Below are 19,845 nucleotides of genomic sequence, written 5' to 3' on the forward strand. Positions count from 1 at the left end.
CCATCCAGTCCCAACCATTGTAAAAATTATCAATAACTTGTAATCAACCAGTGTATTCACTCCCAGTCAATCTTACTTTTTACACTGTCACTATGTTGAAATGCCCTGCAGTTTGAGCTTCTCCCCACCTAGTTATTATATATCATATTTGTATCACTTATGTTACTTGTTTGTATATTATTTGTAAATCAAGAGACCCATTCCCCAATTAATTATGTAACTGTATATTTTCAGCCATCTGGCTGCCATGCTCTTTCAATAAACCGTTAATTATTATTATTTATTATTGTTAAAATGGTGCAGGAGCTTCTTCCCAAACTTGCAAATGAGGTCATGGTGATTATCAGAGAGAGCCGAGAGGGTCAGTGTACTGAGCCCCAAAAGATATATGGTGTAGGGCGATGTTGACTTTTGGTGAGGGCATTTCCTATAAATCAATCTCTGAAACTAACAGTAGCAGAGAGCTGTAACTTCATGTACATGTTTAACTTTGTTAGACCTAATGCCTGTCTAAATTTAATACTGATTCAAATAGCCTTTTAGGAGTTATGAGCCTTCGTGTTTGTGGGGGAGAGAAGAGTTTTGCACACCCTCTTCTGCACCCTTTCTACTAGTCCTCGCTGTGTGGCATTTAAGGAGGAAGACCAAGCAGAGGAAGTTTAGGTGAGCTTAAGAACGATGACTATTGAGTAGGCACTGAAGAGCTCAGGTGTGGAAACTCTAGGGTGCTTGAGATGACATAATATGGAGATGAAAGTTGGAAGATTTGACAATTGCATTGACGTGTGCTTTCCAATTTAGTTATTTATAGTGGTGCCGAGGAGCTTGGTGGAGTCCACAACCTGGAGTGTGTTGGGGCCCAAAGTAATGGAGGAAGGTGGAACAAGGTCGGAGGAGAGGTTGATATGCATAACCATGGTCTTGGTATGATTGATGGTCACATGGCTGTTGGTGGCCCAATTTTGGAAACTGGTCAATATATTCTGGATGGCTCTGTAGTCGGGAACCAAGTTGTTCACATTAATCCCAACGTTGAACTCGTCGACGTATTTCCAGCAACAGGGAGTATCTTTCAGGGCATCCTTGACCAGAATGAGGAATTATAGTGGTCCCATCTTGGTGCCTTGGGGGACGCAAAAGGTGAGTGAGTGAAACGTGGAGACAGCCCCTCGGAAGCATACGGCTTGGCGTCAGTCACTGAGGAAGTCTATGAGTCATGTTATGAGACTTCTCCGAAACCCGAGGTCGATGGTTTTGTTGGTAATTAAGTTGTGATTGACTGAGTCGAATGCCTTAGTGAAGTCAATGAAGGCGACAGCCACAGAAGTCTTACGTTTTTCGAGATGGCGGTATACGTAATCTAGAAAACTGGCGAGACAGTGGGTGATGGAAGAAGTTTTTTTGTTGCCAAATCAGGATGAGCCCAGCCAAAAGGAAATCTTCACAAATTAGCCTGGGTATTGGGGTGATGGTAATGGGTCGTAACTCGTTTAAGGATTGAGGGTTCGTTAACTAGGGCACTGGTGACACATATTAAGTGTTCTTCTCAGATGGGCATCTTGCTTGACTGAGAGAAGCATTGATGATAGAGCAGAGGGGTTTAGCTAGTTCAGGGAAGAACTCCTTGTAGAACCCCATTGGTAGGTCAATGGGTAGTAGAGAGGTTGATCCTGAGTTTGCCCAATCGCCTAACTGCCCTAACGACTTCAAATTATTGCAATAAGTCACTGGGAGAGGTGGGTGGTAGATAAACTGAGACAGATTGTGTCAAGCTGGAGGAGCATCTGGCATATAGTTGCAAAATGATTATTAGTTTCCTTAACTGAGTCACCATTAGTGAGATGGTTGTGTGTGTATGGAGTGTTTCCAGCTGTTATTTTAGCACTTTACTGTAATTTTCTATACTTGTCATGCATCAAAAATAATTTCTTCTAATATTTCCTATCTTTCTTGAGGTTTTTGTTTCCATTGTGCCACCCTACGCAAAAGTGAAAGGGATATATAAGTTCACCTGAATATTAGACATCCTGGCGTATTTCACCTGACGATTAAACACCCTAACGCTACCTGAGGGGGTTAAGTTGCTGTAGGTTAGGGTCAGTCAAGTTACGTCAGGTTACGTTTGGTTAGGTTAGGTTAAATCAGCTGGAGTATACATCTTCACATTATCAGAATATAGATAATATATAAACAAACAAAAAACAAATGCATAACAAAAAATAATAATAAAACACTTGGTAAAAAAAACAGGTAATCGACTCTCCTGAATTCAAGAGCAGCAAATGAAAATATGAACGAGCGATTGAGTGCGTTGTGTTTACCCAGTGAGTGTGTGGAGTAAAGTAACACGAGCGTTTATTTACACCTCTCATACACTCTCACTAGGTGTGTTTGTTGTGTTTCATTCCCACATCATTGGCACTGTACGTTGTAGCTTAAAAGGTGACCCACTTAGATGTTGCTCTTATCACATCCAATTCGAGGAGAAGGGTTGGGGGTTGAACCCTTGTGAATATCTTTGTATCGTAAAGTTTACGTAAAAGAGATGTATTTTCACGTCTATAGTTAGGGAAACCATTTAACGAGAGGCTTTAAGAATTCGTATGTTTTTCAGTTTAAGAAAGTAAATAAAATACTTTCTTACATAACTAAAACGTTAAGTGTCATAACTTAAGATGGCCAATTAGATAGGTTTTCTCCTACAAAACTTGAAAGAATTTAACCTACAAACATTCGGAAATTCAGTCTCTGGCTATCTCCTCGTGACAACATGTTTGTTGTAGAGAGTTCAAGATTTTTTAAGGTGGTCACATTTCACAGCTGCTCCAGACTAAGTGGGACGTGCCACGCCACGCAGTAATTTGGGTACGTACTGTACTGTACAGTACATCCACCCCCCCCCCCTTCTTTTTGTTCTTTTACAGCGTCTTGCGTGAGTCTTGGTAGTTTAAGTCGTCTTTCTCAACTGTGAGTAGTTTCTTTAATGTATTTAACTTACTGAGGTGGGTTAGTCTCCGCGACGCACAGTGTGTTTCGTGTTGCTGACGTAGAGTACTGTGACGGAACACCTTGAGTGGGCACAGTGGGTGGCAGACACCAGATAGAATGTCATAACTTATACAAGGGGAGTGATGTAAGATGTGGGTCAGATTCTTCGTGAATCACACGTTAATTTATTTGGATTACCTCAAGATTAACCCCCAACTTATATAACCAGATGATTTAATTAACACCTCAATGTTACTTGGGGGGGGGGGGGTTAGGCTACTAGTGTCAGGGTGGTTAATCGTAAGATAAAATTAGCAGGGGGATAAACGTCCAGTGATCCATTTTTTTACCCTTGTGTGTGGGAGAAAAACGTATATAATTACGGAGTCTCGATAACGTCAACACTCCTGGAGGCCACAGATCCATTCTCACATTACCAATTTAGGAGAAAATTTTTAACTTACGAGTCTTTGAGAATTTTATTACTGATACTTAATATGGACGTGAAGGTGGCAACCGTCTACTCCACCACCCTCCCCTATTAAAACCGTCTACTCCACCACCCTCCCCTATTACAACCGTCTACTCCACCACCCTCCCCTATTACAACCGTCTACTCCACCACCCTCCCCTATTACAACCGTCTTACAACCGTCTACTCCACCACCCTCCCCTATTACAACCGTCTACCCACCACCTCCCCCATTAAAAACCGTCTACTCCATCCCCTATTACAACCGTCTACTCCACCCTCCTATTAAACCGTCTACTCCACCACCCTCTCCTATTATTACAACCGTCTACTCCACCACCCTCCCCTATTCCGTCTACCACCCTCCCCTATTACAACCGTCTACTCCACCACCTCCCTATTAAAACCGTCTACCCTCTCCCTATTACAACCGTCTACTCCACCACCTCCCTATTACAACCGTCTACTCCACCAATTCCCTCAACTGACCGTCTACTCCACCACCCAATCCGTCTACTATTAAAACCGTAACTCTCACCTCTCCCTATTTAAACTGTCTCTAACCACCTCCCTATTACAACTACTCCACCACCTCCCTATTTAAACCGTCTACTCCACCACTGTCTACTCCACCACCCCCCTATTACAACCGTCTACTCCCACCACCCTCCCCTATTAAACCGTCTACTCCACCACCTCCCCTATTAAAATCCATCTACTCCACCACCCTCCCCCCATTAAAACCGTCTACTCTCATCTCACCCTCCCTATTACAACGTCTACTCCACCACCCTCCCCTATTACAACCGTCTACTCCACCACCCTCCCCTATTACAACAACCGTCTACCCACCACCCCTATTACAATCTACCCCCCCCTATCTATATGTTGCATCACCATTCATTATTCACCATATCTCCAATACTTCGCGCTGTAGTTCTTGTTAAACTTCATCATCATACACCTCGTTCATGCCTTGAAATACTTGTTTTAAGCTTTACCTTCCCTCTAGTATATTTCCGTCCACACACACACACACACACACACACACACACACACACACACACCAGGTTGTGGACTCTACTAAGCACCTCAGTGTCACTATAGATAACAAACTAAATTGGAAAACACACGTCAGTACAATTAGCAAGTCCTCCAGTTTTCATCTCCACCTCCTCCTCCGTCTCAAGTCCCTCGGAATTTCCAACCTCGCCTATGCATCTCCTGTCTGGTCTTTCTCCCTAAATGCCACACAGCGGAAACACCAAGAAAAGGTACAGAAGAATGAATGTAAGTTTATTCTCTCTTATTCCTACTCCACATATCAAGAAGCGTTCAACAAACTGACCCTCTCGGCTCTCTCTGATCATCACCATGACCTCATCTGCAAGTTTGGTGAAAAGCTTCTGCACCATCCTCGACACCGTCTCCTGCTCCCACCTGAGATCCCTCGTCCGCGAATTACTGTTCAACACCACAACCGCATCCAGCCAATACTACCATGTGCTGATCGCTAAAAGAACAACCCAATTCCAATCATTGTAAAAATTATCAATAACTCGTAGTTAACCAGTGTGTTCACTCCCAGCCAATAATACTTTTGCACTGTCACTATGTTGAAATGCCCTGTAGTATGACCTTCTCTCCACCTGGTTATTATATATCATATTTGTATCACTTACGTTACTTGTATATTATTTGTCAATTAAATGACCCATTCCTCAATTATATAGCTGTATATTTTTAGCCTTTGACTGTCATGTTCGTTCAAGAAACCGTTAATCATTATTATTATTATTATTATTATTATTATTATTATTATTATTACACACACACACACACCTTTAAGACCTTTAAGTGTAGGACATACACTTATATTTCCACTCTTACTACACAACAGAATCCTTAGGTCTCTCGTACTCCTGCGTGGTAACAAACCTACCTTGACCGAACAGTGCGTCACTGTTATATTATTTGGATCACCTGAAGATTAACACCCTAGCTTATTTTACCCCATGATTACACCCTAACCTTAACCTAACCTACCTTAACCTAATCTACCCTAACATAACATAACATAACCTAACCTTTCATAACCTAACCTAACCCTTCCCGGTAGCTTTAGAGTTTGATCATCAGGTGAAATAAGCTGGGGTGCCTAATCTTCAGGTAATCCCATCATCCATCAGAGGCTACACTGTTACGTTGCTTAAGATGATCAGGAAACAAGAGGGATTAATTTGTCAGGTACAGGGTATAGTCTCTCGATCACGCTCACCAATCACCTGAAAATTAGACACCCTAGTTTATTTCACCTGATGATTAACCACCTTCATCCTGCCTGGTGGGCTGGGTTAGGCTTAGGTTAGGTTAGATTAGGTTAGGTTAGGTTGGGTTGGGTTAAGTTAGGTTAAATTAAAATAGGCTAAGTTACATTTAATTAGGCTAGGTTAGATAAGGTTAGCGTTAAGGTAATTAATATTCAGGTGAAATAAATTGGGAGTGACTATTCTTCAGGTGATCTATGAGACACCTTGGTGGGCCGGTCCTGATGTGGCCTACAACAGCCTGGGTGACCAATAGTACCTGGCGGAAACAAGTACTGTACAGGTAGAGTCCCAGGTAGGCAAATATGTGGCATGTTTTGGGAAGGTATTTTTTACCTTTTTGAGAACGGTGGGGAGAGGGGAGAGAGAGAGAGAGAGAGAGAGAGAGAGAGAGAGAGAGAGAGAGAGAGAGAGAGAGAGAGAGAGAGAGAGAAAGACAGATAGATAGATAGATAGATAGATAGATAGATAGAGAGAGAGAGAGAGAGAGAGAGAGAGAGAGAGAGAGAGAGAGAGAGAGAGAGAGAGAGACCCTTAAATTGTGTTTCCACTCGGGTTACACTTCACTCCCCTTCCACACCCTACACTTTCCCCTCTCACTCTCTCCCCCTACTCTCCCTCCCTCACTCTCCCTCTCTCTCCCCTCTCTCTCTCCCTTACTTTCCCCTCTAAAAATATTGGCCTTAACTGAATAAATAAACCCATATTTTCGTGTCAAGTTCTGGTTTCCGGTGGGTGTGGGTGGCCGTGGGTTTGGGCGTGGTTGGGTGTGGGCGTGGTGGGTGTGGGCGTGGTGGATGTGGGCGTGGGTGTGGACGGGTATGGGCGTGGGTGGGCGGGTGTGGGTAGATGTAGGCGTGGGTGGATGTGGGCGTGGGTGGGTGTGGAACGGGAGTAAATTAAAGGCGTGGGCGAGTGTCGGCGTGGATGTGGGTGGGTGTGAATGTGGGTGGGTGTGGGGTGGGAGTGAATTAAAGGCGTAAGCGAGGGTGGGAGTGGATGTGGGTGGGTGTGGACATGGTTGTGGGCGTGGACGACTGTGGGCGTGGACGACTGTGGGAATGGTTGTGGGTGATCATGGGTGAGCGTGGGTGGGCGTGTATGGGTGTAAGTACATGAGTGGGTGTAGGCGTGGGTGTGGGCGAGAGTGGGCGTAAATTAATGGTGATAGGTTTAGGTATATGGGCATGAGTGTGGAGGATTTACGTTCGGATGGAGTAAGTATGAATGACATCCAGATAAACATACGAACATACACGTTACATAAACAAACAAACAAAAATAGGTCAATAAATAGGTAAATATGATACACAATCAACAAAGACATAACGAAGTACAATCACAATTTCACATAAGTCCTTCTTGACGTGAACCCCAGGACCGTTATCTGCCCGCGGAGAAAAAAAATAATGTGAAAAAAGTACAATTTCATGTTATAACGTCAACATCAGCAATTTCTCCGTCATTTGGGAAAATTACTCGTCTCTCGGATAATCTTCGTGCGGATAGGATGATCATACATAATGGCGGGAGTTGTGTTATGTCACGGAATCCGCCCAAAGTAGATCTGTTGAATAATTACACCAGACTCAAACGAACGAAATTACTAAGAAGAATGATGTTAATGTGATATATTCAGTACTAAAGCGCCGCGTTTTAGGTTAGTAAATACATTAACAATAAAATAAATACAAATTAAGAAGACAACTATGATAAAGTAAAACTTAAATGGGACTTACATTACTGGAGACTTGGCGGGAAAAGTGACGTACCTGAAAAAATAATAAATAAATATATAAATACCTACATAGAGATAAGCTAAACAAACACGACTATATACAGTAAGGTAAAACTGTCAGTAAATTCAAATTAAATTATCTTGTTTATTCTTACTTTGTTTTTGGTTTGTTTTTGTCACAGAAAAATAAAAATTAAAAAATTAAAATACGTCTCTAGCATAACATAATATCCTTAACTCATAACCCTCCGGAGTTTTATCGATTAATCCCTATTAAGCCAAGTAATTAAAGTTAAGCATTTACGAAACTCCTTTTGAACACAGCAATTAAAGTTTCATTTTGAATGACATAAACATCGATCAATAAAATTGTCCTAAGCAACGTAAAATATTATCACATATTACACCTCCCTCTCCACCCTCAGACCCCTGTATATTAATGTTATAACAGCTCACAGACGTTGCGAATTCGTAATCAGGGAAATTTGTTGGAGCTTCCAATAACTTGACGACCAATAACTTGACGACATAAAACGATTGATTCTTCAGGCTTCTACGCCCTTGACTCTTCAGGCTTCTACGCCCTTAACTCATGAGACATAAAGGCAAGCATGAACTTAGCATGCTTCCCTGTTGGGCGCTGTAAACGCTTCTGTGCTTCACCTACACAGGATGGGGTGCCCCCCAAAAAAAACACGCGCCCAGATGTTTCAGTGAACTGTGACACAATAATCTGTTTGTTCTGTTGCAGCTTTTGAGTTTGTGAAAGCCCATAAGTCTCTACAAGGGTAAATATACAAACAGCGGGTAGTCATGTTTTATCTATTTCATATTTAAAACCATAAACTTTAAAAGCAAAGACAAATTACTCTGATGAAATAATAAATATAAAACAATAAAACTATCCCAGACACACACACACACACACACACACACACACACACACACACACACAAACAGGAAAAGCAAATTGAATCACCTATTCAGAGTAACTGGCAACTGTACCATCTCAACAAAAATATATATACTACTTCTTTGAGCCTTTGTAGCAATGCCTAAGACAATCTCATATCCTCAAATTATGTATAATAAAACAGAATTAAATTATTCCAGATAAAGAAAAATAAAGAGACGAAGAAAATGGTATCGCTTATTGCCAAGAAAAAGGGAAATTGTATCGTTAATTGCAGTTAGTGGTAAGTATTGGCCTCGACGTTGTCAACACTGCAGCCATCCAGCCGTCGCTCGTACAACACTGTAACATGAATATCTCTCTCTATTATTAACACACGAACCTTTTACCAACATTGTAATATTTTAAAACAAAGATAAATATATTAAATCCTAACAAAGAGTCCATGACAACGACGGCGCCTCTGGGTGTGTCATCATTATTCCCTGCCTGACAACATGTCTCGGGAAAATTATTCATAATGGCCGCTAATATGAGATGAGAGTCTCGTCGAATGAATAATTATGACTGAATATGAATTATTACTCCCCTGTGTCCACCTAATGGAGTAAGTGATGCCAATTAATCTATTAAGTGAAAAATAGAAGAGATATATTCGCGACTGATACATCGATGGCAATAATTCACTAAGAAACAAAGCGCAAGAGATTAGAAACCGGTGTTAAAAAGTACCACGAAAACGACAACAACAAAATACGCATCTTCCAAGTGACAAGAACAGACCAAATATAACCAGACCTAATTTAGTGCCGTTAGGTTAGGTTAGGTTAGACTCGGATCGTCTTTTAAAAAAAAATATACAGGACCTGTATATATGATTCATTGCACCCATTTGTGGTATTATTTTTTTAACATTAGTCAGTTTGTTTAAAGCAAGAATAGTAGTGACGTCACAGCCACTAACAATTATGACGTCACCATAACTCCCAGAATCTACACTTCCAATTATTTACTTACATAAACACTTTAAAAAGACCGTCTAGAACTTACTTCAGGGTTCAAGTTAAAGATTCGTGTTCCAAATTAAGGAAACAGGAGACAAAGACAAGTTCAAAGGTCAAGAGGTTAAGTGAGGTGAGGGTCAGGGTTGAACCACAAGAAGCAGAGCGTTAAGGAGGAATAAGATGTACTTGAGGACATAATCAAGGGCTCCAGGATTAAGGGGGTCACAATGAGTACTTCAGAGGTCATAATGATGGTGTGAACAGTAAATGGTCGTTCTTAACCCTTCAAGTACTATGATTTCCTCCTTGAGTACGATGTCTTTATACGCCATCAAGTAGCCTTAAGGGTAGTTATTAAGGGGTTAAGGGTAAAACATACAGGTTAAGACAGCTTCAGGAGTCATCAAAACTAAGGGTCATCATTTAGGAATCAAACACAAAACTTCGACGAGGTGTCTGTCTGTCTGTCTGTCTGTCCGTACAGTGTCTGTCTGTATCATGTGTCCGCCATTATCATGTGTCTCTGTACTGTGCCTGTACCATGTGTCGATCTATCTGTCTGTCTGTCTGTCTGTCCGTACAGTGTCTGTCTGTATCATGTGTCCGCCATTATCATGTGTCTCTGTACTGTGTCTGTACCATGTGTCGATCTATCTGTCTGTCTGTCTGTCTGTCCGTACAGTGTCTGTCTGTATCATGTGTCCGCCATTATCATGTGTCTCTGTACTGTGTCTGTACCATGTGTCGATCTATCTGTCTGTCTGTCTGTCTGTCCGTACAGTGTCTGTCTGTATCATGTGTCCGCCATTATCATGTGTCTCTGTACTGTGTCTGTACCATGTGTCGATCTATCTGTCTGTCTGTCTGCCTGTCCGTCTGTCTACTGGAAGCATGGCTTCTTAGGTCTAGGCTTCGTTTTCAGCTTCAAAGCCAAATGCCTGGCACCAGCTTCGGCTTCGAACCCACGGCCTGGCTTTGGATTTTCTTCTTTATATAGACACACTAACCATACTGAGCTGATCCCCGACTTTTCTGCTCACACAATACCCTGACCTACTGAGAAAGCCCAGAAGCGTGCTACAGCCTCGGTGACTTACCAGTTGATCCCTCCTCTTTCTAGTGGTCTATTCTCACAATAACCTGACCTGAACCTCGGACAAGCACCATCTCTGCCTTCCTTCCTCCTCATCCCAGTGGAACAGCTGTTCAGCATTGCAGGGAGGATCTTTGTTTGTTTTGAATAATTAATAAAATAAATGAAATGAAATGAAATGAAATGAAATGAAAGGAAAGTGATGACAAATAAATCAATGAATAAAATAAAATAATTAAAATAAATTTGTTCTACAAACAAGCTTTTTCAGTCCACAGGGAAAGTCAAAATTTACCCTAAAAACAATATGTTTAAAACAAAGTAAATTTATCTCAAAGCTTTGATACAACTTAGAATGCTGTTTCCACCTCAACATGCCAAGTAATACTGTATAGTATACTGTATTATATAAGTATGGTGCAAAGCCTTGGATTTGGCTTCGGTTTTGAATTTTTTTGAGTAGCTAGCTTCGGCTTCCTTACTTTCTAAATAGCTGGCTTCGTCTTTGTTAATTCCCAATGGCTTAGGCTTCTAAACCAAAGACTTGGGCTCAGCCCCACGTCTCACAGTTGCCCGCGCACTGTATGTCATGTTCCTCGCCTCACAGGCAACTCTTGCATATGTGGCAAGGCCACCGAGTCAAAGTACCCCAACTGGGGGTGTGTCAGTGACTTTACATTTAATTGTCTATTGTCCCCTTCCCCACCATTTACATATGTGGACAACTGTACCTGTATACTCTGTGAGTACCATGTGAGTTTGTCTGTACAGGTTATCTGGCTGTATCCAGCATTACCGTGTGTGTGTGTGTGTGTGTGTGTGTGTGTGTGTGTGTGTGTGTGTGTGTGTGTGTGTGTGCCTACATCATATGTGTACTTTAATACACCATATAAGTGCATGTCATTATTTACACATGAAAACATTAATCACCCTTTTCATGTACACAAGAATATATAACATTAAAAATATGGGAATATCTTAAAATTAGTTCCCAGCTTATTTCAGTGATCTAATATTTAGTCTTACCGTGGCTCAAAATACAAGGTAACACTGTAACACAAAAATACAGGGGATTTATAAAGATATTGGCTGTATCATCACTGTGACACAGAAATATGAAGGACTTGATATGGTAACACTGCTTCAAAAACATGAAAGACTGATAATGGTATTACCGAGATACAAAAATATGGCAACACCGCGGCTCAGGTAGCAAGAGCTTCCGGTCTGGGTATGAGTGATTCTGGGGGGAGACTACAGGAGATTACCTTTAATGCTGGACATCATAACATGGAGCCGGGGGAGCTGGACCGGAAGATGTGAGAGAGAGAGAGAGAGAGAGAGAGAGAGAGACACACGCAGCAGGCAAGGTAGACACACACACACACATAAAAAAAAAGCAGGCAGATGAGTGAAGACGCAGAAAAACACACATAATGAGCAAAGACACGCACATACACACGGTCAGTCAACCGAGTGGTAGTACCGCTAGATGAGCACTTCCTGCAGTAAGGACACACCACATAGAAGCGACATTCCCACACAAAAACACCACACCATCGACCTAATGATATCCAATTTAGAGCAGAGGCATCATAAGGTCGACGTTCTCTCTTAAAGCATTATATCATCGACCTAATGACACGTCCATCTCAGAGCCACCAAAAGGTCTATATTCCCAAACACCATCATAACATTATCTGTTCTTCATCGGAGATCGTATCTTCAAAAAAGTGTTGGAATGAACAATAAATATTCAATAAATGATTGCTTAAAATTTTTCGAACCTCCAATAAAATGTTGTAGTTAATAAATAATATTGACTATTTAATAAAAAGGTTTAAATATACTGTACTGTACTGTGTGCTGAAGATGAGAATTCAATACATGCTTCCAGGACTCACTAAAATATTCAAGTAGTTAAAATAAATGACATTATAAATTGCGAGAAGCGTTATATTTAATTAAAGAGTCGAATGTTCAACAAAAAAGTTCTTCGAATATTCATCAGAAAGGTTCGAGTATTCAACGAAGACTTGAATTATTATTCGAAAAAATAATCAAGCACTCAACAAAAAGGTTCGAATATCAGGGGGAAAAAAGGCTCGAAAACTCAACACAAGGGTTCATATGCCAAGCTTTACTGTAGTCCACTCAGCCATAAGCACTCCCCCTCCCTCCCGGGTCATGCAGCCTTCATACATATGTCGTGACCTGAAGGGATGTGAGTCTGAATCCCTGGCTGGCTGGCATGCAAATAACGACCCAGGGAAGAAATATTTTAACTCTGGGCTGTGATACAAGAAGCCAAGGGAAAAATATAATAATAATAATAATAATAATAATAATAATAATAATAATATAATAATAATAATATAATAATAATAATAATAATAATAATAATAATAATATAATAATAATAATAATAATAATAATAATAATAATAATAATATTAATAATAATAATAATATAATAATAATAATAATAATAATAATATAATAATAATAATAATAATAATAATATTTTTATAATAATAATAATAATATAATAATAATAATAATAATAATAATAATAATAATAACAATAATAATAATATAATAATAATAATAATAATAATAATAATAATAATAATAATAATAATAATAGTAATAATAATAATATAATAATAATAATAATAATATAATAATAATAATAATAATAATAATATTTTTATAATAATAATAATAATATAATAATAATAATAATAATAATAATAATAATAATATAATAATAATAATAATAATAATAATAATAATAATAATAATAATAATAATAACAATAATAATAATATAATAATAATAATAATAATAATAATAATAAAAATAATAATAATAATAATAGTAATAATAATAATATAATAATAATAATAATAATAATATAATAATAATAATAATAATAATAATATTTTTATAATAATAATAATAATATAATAATAATAATAATAATAATAATAATATAATAATAATAATAATAATAATAATAATAATAATAATAATAATAATAATAATAATAATAATAATAATCTGAAGGTTAGTACCACTAGCTTATTTCACATAACGATAAAACACCCTGGGGGGTTAGATTAAGAGTTGATTAAGTTAGGTTAGCTTAGGTTGGGTTAAACGTTAGATTAGTTTAGGTTATGTTAGTTCAGGTTAAGTCAGGTTAGCTTAGGTTAAGTTAGGATAGGTTAGGTTAGGTTAGGTTAGGATAAGTCAGGTTAGGATAGGTTGGGATGGATTAGGTTATATTAGGTTATGTAAGTTTTGGTTACGTTGTTAATCTTCAAGGGAAATAACCAGGGGTCAAACTTCAAGTGATACAACCAAATTCATGAAAATTGTGTTATATCAGAAGCACAAGTTTACTGAAGTCTTACAATACGTAAATTGACCAGCCCTCACGCCCTCGCCTAAATATTAACACTAACAATATTAAATAAAAACTACACTAAGAAACAATAATAAACGGGAACGAGGATGACTAAGTTATTGACTATTAAACATCACTTCCATATTGTTTTCTATTACTGTTGGGCATTGTCACAAAAAGGTATATACATACATACATACATATTACAGAATGGATATAGAATCCTTGGAAAGAATTCAGAGGAGAATGACAAGACTAATCCCGGGCATTAGGAACCTTGAGTATAGAGACAGGTTAAAGCATCTTAATTTGCACTCCCTCGAGAGACGTAGAGCGAGGGGCGACCTGGTAGAGGTGTATAAGTGGAAGGCAGGGCTAAACAAAGGGGACATTACAAAGGTACTTAAATTATCCAACCAGGAGCGAACTCGTAACAATGGTTTTAAATTAGACAAATTTAGATTTAGGCGTGAAATAGGTAAACATACTGGTTTGAAGGAAACAGAGTGATTGGATGAATGGAACAAGTTACCAAATATCATCATTAACTCCAGCGAATACCTTTGGATTGCTTCAAACATAGGTTGGATGCTCCGCAGAAACATGGGGGTTGAGTGTAAGCAGGACTTGCCCAGTATGGACCAATAGGCCCCACTGCAGTTTCCTCCATTCTTATGTTCTTATGTTCTTATACATATACATACATACATGCATACATACACACACATATATATATGTATATATAAATAAATAAATAAATAAATATATATATATATATATATATATATATATATATATATATATATATATATATATATATATGCAAATAAATCACTGTAGGTGTAGCGTGATCTAGGTATATGCTTCTTTCCTTGTGGTTATCAGCATATATATATATATATATATATATATATATATATATATATATATATATATATATATATATATATATATATATATATATATATGATCAACGACCTCTGGCCAGAGTTCGAACCCTTGACCTAATGCATTGGTCAAGGTTCAAATCTGTGCTCATTCACGTGTTATGGACTAGGTGGAAATATATATATATATATATATATATATATATATATATATATATATATATATATATATATATATATATATATATATATATATATATATATATATATATATATATATATATATATTGGGACAGTTTAGGCGTAAAACTCGTTTCATGAGGAAAAACATCAAACAAACTCCCCAGGTTCCGCCTCTCATCCATCTGTCATCAGAGGCTGACGTCCACACAATAAACTGGAGGGAACGTTGCTTCAGTTTAGTTAGAGGTAAAAATATTGTCTCAACTCTGTACGACGTACAAAGTAACTCAAGATATAGTGCAGTACTAAACTCATACAATCATGTTCACTCCCTCACAGCCACGTAGTGAGATGAGGACGTGTGTGGAACAACAGACATGGAACCTGGCATTTCATGAATTGTAAATTTGTGTTTTATACTTTTTCAAACGAAAATCCTCCCCCATCTCTCTCCTTCACAACACAACAGACCCGTTGAGCTCCCCTCCCCCACCCTCTGTACCAAAAGAAAGAAAAAACTCTAAAACAGATAAGTTTACAGACATATTTTTCAAATCCGAAACAAAAAATGTAAATGTCGCTTATATAATAAACATTTCACAGGTGAGCGGGAGCGGAAACATCAAAGAGGAGATCAGAAAAAAATATTATGCCCGCGGACGTTTTTTCCCCGTGGAGGCACGAGCCTAAAACAACTTGTAATCGCTTCACCATCATCAAACACACTGAACCATAACACCTGTTACCCAGATAAATGTCTTTTTGTAATAACAATGATAACGAACACAGCTGTGATAAAGACAATCTTTCAATTATAACAAAAATTCACAGAGAGGAAGAGTAATGGAGTGATGGAGAGAAAGAAAGGAAAAACGAAAGAAAGAAAGACTCAGCTAGATACATCAAACTGCACTCGTAACTTTTCACTCAAGTTTGTTACCGGTACGCGATCCTGTCCTACCTACACCTGCCGTGTGAGCTGCATTTCTCTCTCTCTTGCCTGCCGTGTGAGCTGCCTATCTCTCTCTCTTGACTGCCGTGTGAGCTCTCTCTCTTACACCAGCTCTTAAGATACTCTCCCCTTCGTTCAGTATTTTATCAGTAACACAGAGCTTCTCAGTGAGTGCTATTGACGACTCATAAAACCTGGTAAACAAAAGTTGACCTATCGACTGAAGTTAACCCCCATATGACGTCCTGAGCAACCTAAAGCTAGTGGAACCTAACCTAACTTAACTTAACTTGACATGACCTAACTTGACCTAATCAAACATACCTTAACATAACCATATGCCAACCTAACCTAACCTAACTTATCACCCCCTATGGGTATCATCAGGGTACATTAATCCCTACAGGTGAAATAAGCTGGGATGATAACTCTTCAGGTGATCCGCTCTTACACAATGTGGCGGAGTATAAGGGAAGCCAAAAATAGAACCTTAATCGATGCGGTCAATAAGTTACCAGCTGCGTTAGTGAGGGGAACTTGTAAGGCGTGAACTGCTGTTGACAATGAGGTGGCCGTGGCTCGAATAACATGGAGGTGTAGGAGGATATTTTTGTCAGTCAAATCAGTACTAAGTCTGGTAAAGCCTTTATGGAGCCGAGAAACACAACTCTGAATAGCCTGAGGAAATGGTCGTATTCGTCTCGACCAATCACATCAATCTAAGCCTCTTACCATCCCTGTCTAGCCTCGCCCCACTCTTCCTCCTCCTTCTAGCCTCTCTCTCTTTCTATAGTCTCTCTCCATCTAAATAGTCTCCGACACCCCTACTAGCTTCTCCCCACCCCTCCTAACCAATCTATCCCTTTTCCCTCTCCCCACCCCTCCTAGCCTCCCCCAACACCCCCTTCCTAGCCTCTCCCTATACCTCCTCCTAACCTCCCTACCCATTTTCCTAGCGCTCTCCATACCCCTTCTAGCCTCCCCAACACCCCCTTCCTAGCCTCTCCCCATCTCTACTTTTAACCTCCCTACCCATTTTCCTAGCATTTCCATACCCCTTCTAACCTCCCCCACTCCCCCTTCCTAGCCTCTCCCCATCCCTCCTCCTAACCTCCCTACCTCTTCTCCTATCCCCTCTCCATCCCTCCTATCCTTACTCGCGGGTACCCACCTTCCAAAAGTTAAGTTTTTTATCATAACGGGAGGGGGGGAGGGGGGGGAAGGGGCTGCTCGACTTTCTCTCACACACTCAAACTATTACCCGGTACTAAGTGGACCTTCCCGTCTCTTGCAACACAAAGTTTACCTGCCGCGTAATATGTAAATTAAAAGTATATTTTTTCACCCCCCCCCTCCCCTCTCCCTACTCCCCCAAATGGTGTTACCTCGTGATAGTTAGAGTGGGCCCCTGTCCAGAAAGGACGTTGTACTAACCTCCAGCACAGGTTTCAGCTGCTTTAGCTGAGATCTTGACAGAAATTCATACTCTTTCATTTTACAGGTTTTTGTTTTTGTTTTTAAGATCGCATGAATGATCGTATTACAACAGCGACATTGTCCTCACTCGTGGGAGACTTCACACACCAACAAGTGAAGATGTGTATACAGTTTTCCGAGACACCCTGTAATTATGTATTCAGTGTCTATGTGTACGTGTGTCTCTACCTAAGGGTGTGAACAATGTACCACAAGCCACCGCTATCAGCAAGGCGTTAATACTGATAACAGCATCACAGTTATCAGTCCACCATCTCCAGGCTACAGCACAAGATACACGTTAACACCTTCACTTAACAGTAGTATATCATGTGTGTAAATTTCATCACACACAAATTGGATCACCTGAAGATTAGGCACAGCATCCCAGCGTACTTCACCTGCAGATGAACTACCCTAACAGTAACCTAACCGAACCTATAACCTAACTTAACCTAACCTAACCTACCACTGTCCTAACCTAACCTACCACTGTCCTAACCTAACCTAGCCCCCGAGGTAGCATTAGGGAGGTTATTCATCAAATGAAATAAACGAGATAATGAGTCATTATTTTGACAGTTCTGTACCTGTTGTTGTTGTTGTTGCTGCTGTTGTTGTAAATACATATGTAACTGTAATTGCGTCTGTACTTGCGTCAGAATTTGTACCTGCATCTGTACCAGTAACTGTACTTGTATCTGTGCCAGTACTTGTATCTGTACCAGTAACTGGACCTGTACCAGTACCTATATCTGTACCAGTACCTGTATAGTATATGAACCTGTACCAGTACCTGTACCAGAACATGTATCTGTATCGCTACCAGTACCAGTACCTGTTGTATCTGGACCAACAACAAGACACTAAATCAATGATAAGAGTCTCCCCTCGGTGACGTGTGGCGGAGGCGACGGGGAGCAGTCCAGGAACATAAACACAGTAGTCACTGTTTATTGAACAGACTGTTGACTTATGGCTGTAATCCTGCTGTATGGTGAGTGCACACACACACATACACACACACACACAAAACGCATTTATTCTCCCCAAATTAACGCATGCGTCACCAGCCTGGTCGTCTTCTCTCAACTCTACCCAACAACGCCAGCTAGAGAAGGTACAGAAGAGGGCCTGCAGAATCATGCTGGCGCAGACTACTCAGGCTACAACAACGCTCTCTCCACCCTGGAAATGCCATCCTTCAGTGACCTCCACCACCACGCACTAACAGGGTTTGACAGTGGACTACTGCACCATCCTCGTCATCGCCACCTACTGCTACAGGCAGTTCCCCGCCCACCTTGTACAGTCCGCCACTACAACAAAATTCAGCCCATAAGAGCCCGCACTGATAGATATAAGAACAACACCATCACATCTATTGTTAAAATAATAAACAGCTCCTGATTTATGTACTGTACAGCCCTGTAAATGTATTGAATGTATATTATGTTTAAATCACATGTAAGTTTTATATTTTCAGCCACCGGCTGCAACTCTATTAATAAACCGTTTATTATTATTATTATTATCATTATACACACACAGCGCCAAGATTGCACCTCTTATCAGCTTAAGACAAGGCTGTTATCGTATTGACACTTACCCGAGGAAGGAAAAGAGAGGGACGTGTCATCTCCTTGTCTTACTAATTCAGAAATATGAGGGCGGGTATACGTACAATACAGATATACAGGTAAAGATCCAGGCAAAATCACAGGTGTAGATGCTGATACATGTAGTACTGTACATCTGGAAGTGCAGGTACCGACAGCAGTACAAATACAAAATAATTATAGGTAGCGAAACAAGAAGAGGTTAGGATGCAAGTACAGGTATAGATACAAAACTAGGTAAATATACGAATACAGGTACAGTATTGATACAAGTACAGGTGCTGATACTAGCACAGTTACAGATATACGGTATGTTCTGTACTGCAACGTATAAAACTGAAGGTACAAGCTGAAAAAAAACAGGTACAGATCCTTAAAAATGCCACAATAACATTGACCTTGTTCCTTCTCAGCCTGACGGACGCTTGGTGCAGCTTAAATAATACGACTAAGGTTAAGTTAGGTTAGGTTAAGTTTGGTTCCAATAATTTCAATTATCTTAAACTTAGTGACATGGATTCAAATTTCTTTGTTTATGAATCGTTAGGTTCTATTTCATAGCAATAATACACATGGCTACACCTCACTGATCCTTCCAGCCCGACGAATGCTCACTTCAGAGTTAATTATTTTAGTTTAAACAACTTAATTTCGATAGCTTCAGTTTTTTTTTATTATGACGTTATTTTGGATATTATTAAAGTAATAAAATTTAATTTAGGTTACGTTCTCTAAGTAGATAAGATCGATTAATTAATAATAGAACTCAATACAGGAATTAT

The 19,845-nt window shown here is 39.4% G+C and overlaps 1 protein-coding gene across 1 annotated transcript in view; it reads right to left on the minus strand.

Moving 5' to 3' along the window:
• Positions 1 to 7,541, minus strand: part of LOC121871516 (hexosaminidase D-like) — a 273,277-nt gene extending 265,736 nt beyond the window's left edge. Inside the window, exon 1 of the mRNA XM_042373924.1 lies at positions 7,527 to 7,541. The gene's annotated coding sequence lies outside the window, so the exon portion shown is untranslated. The remainder of the gene's footprint in view (positions 1 to 7,526) is intronic.
• Between the last annotated feature and the right edge of the window lie 12,304 nt (positions 7,542 to 19,845).

The sequence above is a fragment of the Homarus americanus genome, unplaced genomic scaffold, assembly GCF_018991925.1.
Source record: "Homarus americanus isolate GMGI-L3 unplaced genomic scaffold, GMGI_Hamer_2.0 scaffold45698, whole genome shotgun sequence".
Taxonomy (NCBI): Eukaryota; Metazoa; Arthropoda; class Malacostraca; order Decapoda; family Nephropidae; genus Homarus; species Homarus americanus.